Genomic DNA, 10,478 nt, shown 5'->3' with positions numbered 1-10,478 from the left:
AACATATGATTACCTGTATCTGAAAATTTCAGTCAATTCAGTAACATTTAATATTTCAAATGTAATGAAGCAAGGGAAGGATACACACAAACACACACACCCCACCCACACACATATACATGTATATATTTGCACCTGATCAATGCAGCTGTCTCTTATTTTTAGCATATGAGATGCCATCCGGTTGTATATATCTTTGAGGGATGGCCAAAATCTCTTGTTGTGCTTTGGCGGCAAAGTATCTTTAAAAATGGACTCCTTCAAAAACACTTCTAACAACAACTTCATTTTAATGGTACTGGTTACACCGTACTCTGCTACTACCCTCTTGATGTAGTCGGATAGACGTTTATCCATGGGTTGTAAGGTACATGATGCCTGAATAACAAATAAAACATGAATATATACTGTACTTGGTCAAAGACTTATACATATAAAACTATGAGTTCATTATTATAAAATTTAGTGCCTAGTCTACTGAATAAAGAAAATTATATACATGTATGTTTACCTCTCCCTTCAAGTGGTTCAAGTGATCATCAACCTGTGGGGGTCCTGATTTGAACATGCTTGAATCTACACTATATCTGGTTACTTCCATGAACAATTTAGAACACTACCTCTACACTACCTCTGAAAGCTTCCATATAACTTGTTCTGGCCCAATGGTTCTTCAATTTCTAATGACAACACCCTATTTCAGCCTTCTCTTGATTATCAACCCTCAGAAGGGGGCTTGTTCTTTCATTTTCAAAATTTAATTTTTCCTTCAACCAAGGATGCCTCTACCAATTTTGGTTAAAATAGGTCTGCAGGTTCTTGAGAACATGAAAAATGGAAAGTTCACAGATGGAGGGATGGAGCCTCCAGTATTTCTTCATTACGTTATAAAGTTATGGCCCAGACAAAACATTTTAATTTTTTTTGCAATGTGACCTTGAACCTGCCAGAATAACCTTGAATCATTCATGACACACTGAATCAAGGTTATGACACTCTCTTGGGTCATGAGAAATCTAAATACTTCAAGTGTTTCTTCATAACAAAGTTACAGTCGAGACAAAATTGTGTTTATTTTATATGCTCATGTTTGGGTTTCAACATTGTGCATGTCAAAAAAAAAATTTTTGTACCAAGATGGACAAGGTGATTCTTATAGGTAGATTTAATCTGTATACAACATTTTCACAAGTAAAAATTCTCAAAAAAAAAAAACAAAACCAAAAAAAAACAAAAAACAAAAAAACAACACTATAACAGTTAAGGGTCATCCACTCCCCATGACTTATGATGAATGTCGAGAAAATTTACTCTTATTGTTTATGCTCTATGACTTCTTTGGCACTGCCTGCAAGACAGTTTTACAAACGCTTTAAAGAACAAGCATTTGTCAAGGAAAAAGGTATGAAGTAAGCTAAGAGAAACCCTAATAAGAAACAATGATTACATGGCATAATCACGTTTATACTAAAAATTAGTGTCAATTTCTTCCAATAAAAGAACAGCAGACCGAGTTTTGTAGCATAATTATTTGTTTATAAGAAGTATATCTATTTATAATTTCAGACAAATCTCCAGTAAGATGTCATAAACAAAGTATTTAGTGAAAGTTAACACTTGTGCACACTGATCCGTGCCTTTCAATAATACCTATATTAATATTAATAAGTATTATGCTTCCTGTCAGTTTGTCTCTATATAATCAATACCAAACTATTATGGCATAGTGTTCAAAGGATTTATATAGCGTAAGCATACTAGGCCGAAATAGTGCACTGCTTCTTTTTCTGAAGAAAATTCCACAGCGCCCATGCTAGAGATCAAACTCTCGACCCCAATATTGTCTGTCCGACGCACTATCAATTACGCCACAGACACCGTTATCTAAAACACTGAATTATAATATATATAAACTTAGTTTCAAATATTTCACAATTAAAGAAAAAAAATAAACAAAATAATTTTTCTGAAATAGTTTCTTGCAATTTCCCCTTCACTCAACTAAAATTCTCTGAAACTAGCTGTACATTATACCTAATGCATGAAACATTCAAAATTAAAGAAAAAAGCCTATGACGTACAAATAGCATAATAGGGGTGTACTAACATGAATGTAAGATGTGATGAAACATTGAAAATGGAGAAAATATTGCCGTTTTTATTCAACAGTCAGCATAATAATAACAATAGTGTTGTACTTTGCATGCACTATGCCTAAATAGTAGTCAGGGTTTGACACATACTGCACTCGCCTCCGTCTCGTGCACCATGTGTCAAACCCTGACTACTACATGTATTTAGGCATAGTGCATGCAAAGAAAAACACTATTATATAAATAGTGAACATTTCCAGTTGTTCATTTATATCTGTCCAGATCTCTTGCCAATGATATGATGATGTATGCAGAGACCTATCAAACTTTTAGAGTCCTGGCTAACAGGAAAGGTAACTCTAAAATAGAACTTAGATACAAAAGATTTATAAAATAATACTTCTTCCTCAATTTACTGGATTTAATTTCATTTTCTTCTTCTAATTTTATTGATTTGTGGTTCTTCTATACTCTCTGGAGTCCTCCTAATTTTTATCTCCATGTATTTTAGAAGATACGAGTTTTATTTATTTTTAATAGTGTTATAAATGTAAGAAAAATATGTAGACTTATGAAACCAAATTTTTGTGGTTGTTTTGTGAGCTTAATACCGGTACATGTACATGCCAGGAAATACACAAAATTTAATGTGCTACTAAGCAAAAATGGATGGGAAAAATAGCTTTAAACTTATGAAATTAAATTTTTAACAAATCAATATAAATTGTATTCCTATTCCTGGCCAGTTCATAAAGGTAGATATACTTCTTAAAACTAATGCTCAGTAATATGGAAACATAAGCTAGGGGTGTGTGGATGACCCTTCATACCTTAAAGTACTGGAATATTTTAATATCAAAAAATTACCTATCTTCTTTCCAAAGTGTTTGGAACTTTTTAAGGTGCGGTATCGTGAGGATGTTGCACATTCATAGGTCTCTATTAACTTTTCAAGTTTTGTATAGGAAGTAACAAAACCGGATAACGATGATGTTTTCCCATCAAATAAATCTTCCCAGGAAAAGTATCTGCAGTAATATGAAATACAAATACATGTAGATCAATAAACTATTGATATCATACTTTAAAGAACATTTCATACTTTAAGAAAAAATTTACAAACAGGAGGCTGATGGGCAATAATTTGCAATCCAGTTCATTTGAGCTCTTCAATTTGAAAATTCAATATTTCATACATTCTATACTGTCAATTGTACCTCAATATAAAACAAAATTAAATTTAGCAAGTTTCTAATTGTAATGTCTATATATTCGCTACTCTAAGCTATAGCATAAGGAATATAAGGAACAATGTGCAATAGACTCTCAATAGAACATTGTTTTTGTTTTTTGTAATTTTGGTAGAAGTCCCATTGATTATTATAATAAAACCAAAAGCTTAACAGCTTGTTGATAAAGGTGGTGAAGAATTTTGGATAGTGCATTAATACTGATGATTTTACTTACATGTATTCCCCTCGTGCACAGAGAGAAAGAGACAAGGAAATTTTTATTTTTGATACCATTCCCTTACAAATACTTTGAAAAAATTGGTTCAGCAGTCTCAGAGAAAAAGTAGCAAATGTTTCCAAAAATCACTATGGATTTTATTTTAAGCATTATACCTATAACAGACCAATATAAATATTTAGGACTTGTGTTTACATCAAATGGAAAACTAAGTTTGCTTCAGAGCAACTTTAAGAATGTGCTTAAAAGCCATATTATGCATTGAAATCAAGTATACCTGGAAATAACAATATTTCAGTTCAAGTGTTACTAAACTATACAATTCAATGATTATTCCAATTATAACATATGGATCTGAAATATGGATCACAGACTATAAATCAGATATTAAATCTTCAGAATGTTTTCCATTTGAAAAAATTCAAAATCATATTCTCAAAGATATTCTAGGTGTACATATAGAAAAGCATCAGATTTAGCAGTCAATGCTGAACTAGGTTCTTATCCACTTTACTATTTATGTTATGAAAACATGTTTAAATATTATATCAGATTCCTTAATTATATCAGATTAAGGAATATGGAATCAAATACCACATATAATAATGCACTTTTACTATCAGCTTTCAAAGAGGACAAAGAGTTAGCTCTGAAAAAGGGTTATACTTCAAGGCAAAGCAAGATTTTCAATCTTCAACAAAAACTAAACTTGACTTCTTTAAACATTTCCCATAAGGATTTGAGGTTTAAGTTAAATAAAACTTTTGTTGATATGACCTTTGAACAATTGAGCAAAATCTCATCTTCTAACTCAGGAAAACTTTATTTTTATAGTAAAATCTTAAACTGTACTGATTATAAATTGCAGGATTAATTAAAGTTTCCTTTAAAAGAGCATGAAAGATCACAGCTAACAAAATTAAGAATCAGTGCACATTCACTATTCACTGAAACAGGTAGATACTGTAAACCAATAATCTCTAAGGAAAAACGTTTATGCTATGCTTGTAAATTATTGGTTGAAAATGAAAAACATTTTGTACTTTACTGTCCTGTGAATGACAATCTTCGATTTCAATATTGTGATATTTTTGATGATAAATTATACTGTGGTACTGATCCCATTAAAGAAATTGTTAACCCATGTGAATATAATACTACAAACGTTTATGTATCTACTTAGATAAATGGTTTATACAGAGGAAACAATGCCAAGGTCTATGAGGAACTGTGTAAAATTGAACTGCATGCAATTAGGTTATAACATTCTTCTCTTTTTTTTTCTTCTTTTTTTTCTGTTACATGTATCTGTCATTTAATTTCTTATTTTGACTGTATGCCAACACGGTGATGTCAATAAACTGAATTGAATTGAATGGACAAGAAAGACACCCATAGGTCTCCTAAGTGACCCTGCTAGTAACCTGTGGCCAAAAAAGGTTTAAAAGCATTATCCAAAGAATTTCTGTACTATAACACTCAATATGAAAGGGAATGTGGAGACATGATCCCAGAGGCATTTTACTTGGGATAATGTACAATAACAAGGTTCACTTAAAGCCTTCTTGGGCCCTGTGAATTTATGAAAAAAATTAAATTGCTCAATTTTAGTTTAAAATGCATTAAATTCATTTGGACTCTTGGTGATTGCATAAAAATAAAATGATTTTCTTACTAGTCCATCTACATGTATCATGACATCAACAAATATCATTATTCCATATCCTAAGAATTTCTTCACAAATGACCAAAAATTTAAGCTGTTCCTCAGTATTTTGCTTTAAGCCAATCCTCTGATCAAAAACTTCAAATACATAATTAAAAATCTGTTTAATAAAAATATAATCCATGTCTTATTTTCTGAATCGAGGGGTGGGCTCATACTATCTTTGCTTAAGGTGCTCAATTTAAGAACATTGCAATATCACAATACCTGTTTTACGTAACCTGCTCTCTAAGAGGAAACTTTTTATTTATAGGAAATGAAAGCACTAAGTCTCAGATTATATTGATGTTTGAAATGGGACATTTTAATAGATTTATTTGCAATACTGACAGAAGGGCCATTAAATGGAGAAACTGAACCTACCTCCATTAAAAAAAAATTAGGAAAAAATGAAGAGAAAAAATCATGACTCGTGTCAGATGGACTAATTCCTATTTACTGCCCTGCACTTCATTTGCAGGGGAGAGGGGGGGGTTAATTATTAATTTAAGTAGCATATGCTTTGGTGTATAATTCTTTGATACCTGTCAGTTTCAACTTCCATTTTATTTCGAGCTATTCCTGTGCTGTTTCAATGGAGTTGTCACATGCGCTAGAGCCTAGAGGAGTTATCTAACAAACCCTGAAAAATAAAGACTTTTACATCTATTTTAAGGTATCTAAAATTTCTTCAACCTATTCTGAACCTATATAGCTTAATCAAAACATTGTGTTGCACCTGATCTATAAAACGAGTACAATAGCCACGCTTGAAACTCCACCAGATTTCAGAGAACCTGTATTGATGACAGTGAAATTAAAAACTTCATAATATATTGAATATATCTAAAAATTTACCCATTCATCTTACTTTGTGCTTACAATCAATATTCTACTGCTTCTCATTTAGTTACGTCTTCCGCTTTGTGCCGATTCGAACCTCTATACGACAAGTATCACACAATACATGTATGTATGCTTGAGGTACCTGTGGCCAGCTCCACCAGATTTCAGAGAACCTGTATTGATGACAGTGAAATTAAAAACTTCATAATATATTGAATATATCTAAAAATTTACCCATTCATCTTACTTTGTGCTTACAATCAATATTCTACTGCTTCTCATTTAGTTACGTCTTCCGCTTTGTGCCGATTCGAACCTCTATACGACAAGTATCACACAATACATGTATGTATGCTTGAGGTACCTGTGGCCAGCTCCACCAGATTTCAGAGAACCTGTATTGATGACAGTGAAATTAAAAACTTCATAATATATTGAATATATCTAAAAATTAACCCATTCATCTTACTTTGTGCTTACAATCAATATTCTACTGCTTCTCATTTAGTTACGTCTTCCGCTTTGTGCCGATTCGAACCTCTATACGACATGTATGTATGCTTGAGGTACCTGTGGCCAGCTCCACCAGATTTCAGAGAACAAGTATCACACAATACATGTATGTATGCTTGAGGTACCTGTGGCCAGCTCCACCAGATTTCAGAGAACTTGTATTGATGACAGTGAAATTAAAAACTTCATAATATATTGAATATATCTAAAAATTAACCCATTCATCTTACTTTGTGCTTACAATCAATATTCTACTGCTTCTCATTTAGTTACGTCTTCCGCTTTGTGCCGATTCGAACCTCTATACAACAAGTATCACACAATACATGTTTGTATGCTTGAGGTACCTGTGGCCAGCTCCACCAGATTTCAGAGAACCTGTATTGATGAGAGTGAAATTAAAAACTTCATAATATATAGAATACATCTAAAAATTAACCCATTGTACTTACAATCAATATTCTACTGCTTATCCTTTAATGAATTCTCCCGTCTTGTGATGAACCTCTATGCAACAAGTATCACTCAATATGTACGCTTAAGGTGCCTGTGGACAACTCCACAATATTTCAGAGAACCTATTACTATAAAATGGGATTATTCCTCTTTTCAGTAATAAAAAAAAACCTTACCATATACGGGCATTTTCACTTGTTTACCCTCTATTCTTATGTTTGATTTGATTAACAGATTAAGTGCAAGAATATTTTCAAATCCTCTAAATATTTATAGTCTATTAAGTGTATGTATTGTATACTAAAAACTACAATATTTATTGCTGCAAAATGCTGAAAAACAGTTATTAAATATTTCTACAATATAAATTTCTTACGGAAGCTTATCTGTGTTAAAATTGTGAGATTGAATACGTTTACCACTTGCTAACTCGTTCATCAAATTATTCGTTCTAATTTAATTTTATATCATTTCTTTCAAAGACATCGTAAAAATTATTTTTTATACCACTGCTTCTTTTACACATGAAAATAATTGTTTAAAATATTAAATTTTAAAACAGAGTCTTGTAAAGAGGGTTTTAGCATGAATGCCATTACAAAATTCATTTTTCAACATGGAAAATTAAAGTAAAAGTCGTGGATTACTGCTGCACGTGAGTTTAAATTCCTAAGCATGTTCAAAAGATGTCACCTCCACGAAACCAAGCTAGGAAATTTTCGGTATTTGAACAAATAATAACTTGTATAAGGGGGTATCATGTTCGTTCCCCTAATCTACCTGTTCGCTTGAGTTTGTTCATGCAGGGTCCGTTCACCATTATTCTTGCTCACCCTATATCTCGTTCACCATATATCTCGTTCGCCCTAATGTATTTACAGTATATAGTATATATTAACATTTATTATTTATTTTATATTCAATATTTTACGACTTGGTGTTTTCTTTCAAATGTTGCTACTGTATTTTTTTTTTGTTGTCTCCCGTGTGCAATTTATGTAGCACTTCTTCCTCATTCCATTATTCTATCTCCATATAATAGTAGATTCTAACTGAAATTTGCTTCAATACCTTCTGGATTTCATAAAATCAAGTTATATGTACAGCCTCATTTTATGTACCAATGTACATATAATTTATTTAAAAAGTCCACTGGTTCCTTATTCAACTTTCTGCAATATAAATAAGGCGAACGGACCCTGTGCGAACAAGTTTTAGGGCGATCGGACTCTGGGCGAATGAGGATTAGGGCGAAAGGTGTCAAGGGCAAACAAATTTTAGGCAGAACGAACATACAACCATATAAGGGAAATATTCACATCCGTTTGCAGAATACTCATGATACCGTATGATTAAATCTCATCTTACTCCTGTATGCAGCACTAAAGAACCAAATTTTTTTGTCAGCGAGGTTGGTTAAAGAAAGTTTAAACACATCACATTGTATTTTTCATGCAATTTTTATTCAAGAAACGGATTTGGGGCATTATTTTAAAAATATGAGGAAAATTTCCGTATACAGTGATGTTTTTTCTTACTGAAAAGAGGAATAATCCCGTTCTTTAGTAATACTTCCTAGTACAAGGATCTGTACCCAACCTAATTAACCCATTCATCCTAAAATTCTACCGCTTATCCTTTACCGATTTCTCCAGTCTTGTACTGGACCACTATGCAACAAGTATCACACAGTAAGTAGGCTTGGTTGCCTGTGGGCAACTCCACCGTATTTCAGAGAAATGTATTTATGACAGTGAAATTCAAAACTTCATAGGCAATAGAATACATCTAAAAATTAATCCATTCATCATACTTTGTACTTACAATCAATATTGTAGGCTCAGGAGGCCTTTCGCTTTTCCGCCATCTTTTTGTTACCCGCTTAATTTTGTAATGACACATCGGGCTCGATATTAGAACCATTGTAATAACTGAAAAACCATACCGGAATTTGTTTTTCCGAACTGCCTGACTGGTTAAGTTATAGACTCTACCGATTAAAAAAAAACCGTCCTTGAATGCATTCCCGTCTGTTACTAATTGATACTTAGTTGCGAAAATCAACTTCACTGATAAATCTCAGCATGGTGCAAGATGTTAATAGAAAGGCTTGTTCTAGTTACATTGCCTGAAATAATTGTAAAGAAGAAAAAAAATAATTATAGTTTATATGGATATATAGAACGTACCATATTATGTAAGTAGTACATTGTAAATCAATTTTATGTGATTTCTTCTTCTGAATAACTCACTCCCAGTTTGAGATTTATAAACTTATCAAAATCCCATCTGAGTTTTAAACCATGTACGTATACCGGGTACGTATTGAATATTCAATCACTATATTGCATGTACATGATAAATAATAAACTGTTTTTTAATTCAGTATTTGCGCCATAGAGGCAGCAGTTGTAAGCTACGTGGTACAAATTAATGTGTACCGACATGATGATAAGAACTGCTCTCCATACTAATTGCCTTCTATTATTAGAAATGCACGTATCGCAGCATTACACTAAAATAGCCGAAAGAGAGTCAGGGACTTCCAGTTTCATATTTTTAGAATAACAAGTAGAGTTATCTATCTTGCTTATATAGTGGCGCTGGAACCAGAACGGAAGTAAATTTACGGTGACAGAAAAGCGCTTTGCGCTGCGCTTAGCGCTTTAAAAATCAGAGCAGAGCAAACACAGACCTCTAAAACATCATAGGTGGAATCAGGTGCCATGGAGGAGTGAACATCCCCTGCTGACCGGTCACACCCTCCATGTGCTTCTTGTCATGAAAGGAAAGTTCAATAATTCAGTTTGTAAATAACTGCTTAACAATTAGTTTAAAAAACGTCAGTAAACATTAAACTTTATATCTTTTCATCTAATTTTTTTTTCAGACATAATGAGCAACTTTGTAAGATTAGAAAAAAAAGTTCAGACAATGGTTATGCTTGATATATCTAAAGTTTCAGCATTAACTATTCCTCAGTTCAATAAAATGACAGAAAGCAAGCACCTTTGTGTCTTTTATTGAGCATTTTAATTATCCGGGTTGGTAAATATTGATGTTTTACATCATGAATAAATATCATCTGTTCAATAATTCAATGTGTCTCAGTAACACTGGGTCTACACATCCACTGCCTTTTGTTTTCTTCCTGTTCTGTCCCGCTGCCTCTTCATTTCACACAGTCCTCCACCTTTAGTTCACTACCCCCTCCCTTTCTAATCAGTCATCTTCTTTATTCCCCTACCCCTTAGTTCATTCTTTTCACTTTCCCTTTCAGTCCTTCTTTTAATGCCCTTCCCACTTAGTCTTTTTCTTTAAACCCCTAAAACAACAGTCCCCTTTACTTTCCCCTCCCCTCAGTCCTTTCTTCATTTCTTCCTCAGTCCTACTCA

At 32.8% G+C, this 10,478-nt stretch overlaps 1 long non-coding RNA gene across 3 annotated transcripts; it reads right to left on the bottom strand.

Annotated features, from left to right (window-relative positions):
• Positions 1-1,877: 1,877 nt before the first annotated feature.
• On the bottom strand, positions 1,878-8,987 carry LOC134256414 (uncharacterized). 3 transcript variants are annotated; one of them, XR_009989722.1, is made up of 6 exons: positions 6,727-6,762; positions 6,595-6,674; positions 6,373-6,509; positions 6,151-6,287; positions 5,814-5,911; positions 1,878-3,121 (listed from the first exon to the last, which is right to left on the bottom strand). It is a non-coding gene; the product is annotated as an uncharacterized LOC134256414 (long non-coding RNA). The 3 variants fall into 3 exon arrangements; XR_009989721.1 differs by having other exon boundaries at positions 1,879-3,121; positions 6,140-6,287; XR_009989723.1 differs by lacking the exons at positions 6,595-6,674; positions 6,727-6,762 and adding an exon at positions 8,908-8,987 and having other exon boundaries at positions 6,140-6,287.
• Between the last annotated feature and the right edge of the window lie 1,491 nt (positions 8,988-10,478).

This window comes from Saccostrea cucullata, unplaced genomic scaffold, assembly GCF_032062105.1.
Source record: "Saccostrea cucullata isolate Sc308-1 unplaced genomic scaffold, CSIRO_AGI_Scuc_v1 ctg16615, whole genome shotgun sequence".
NCBI lineage: Eukaryota > Metazoa > Mollusca > Bivalvia > Ostreida > Ostreidae > Saccostrea > Saccostrea cuccullata.
The sequence above is the reverse complement of the archived record's forward strand: the minus strand, read 5'-3'. Positions and strand labels throughout refer to the sequence as shown.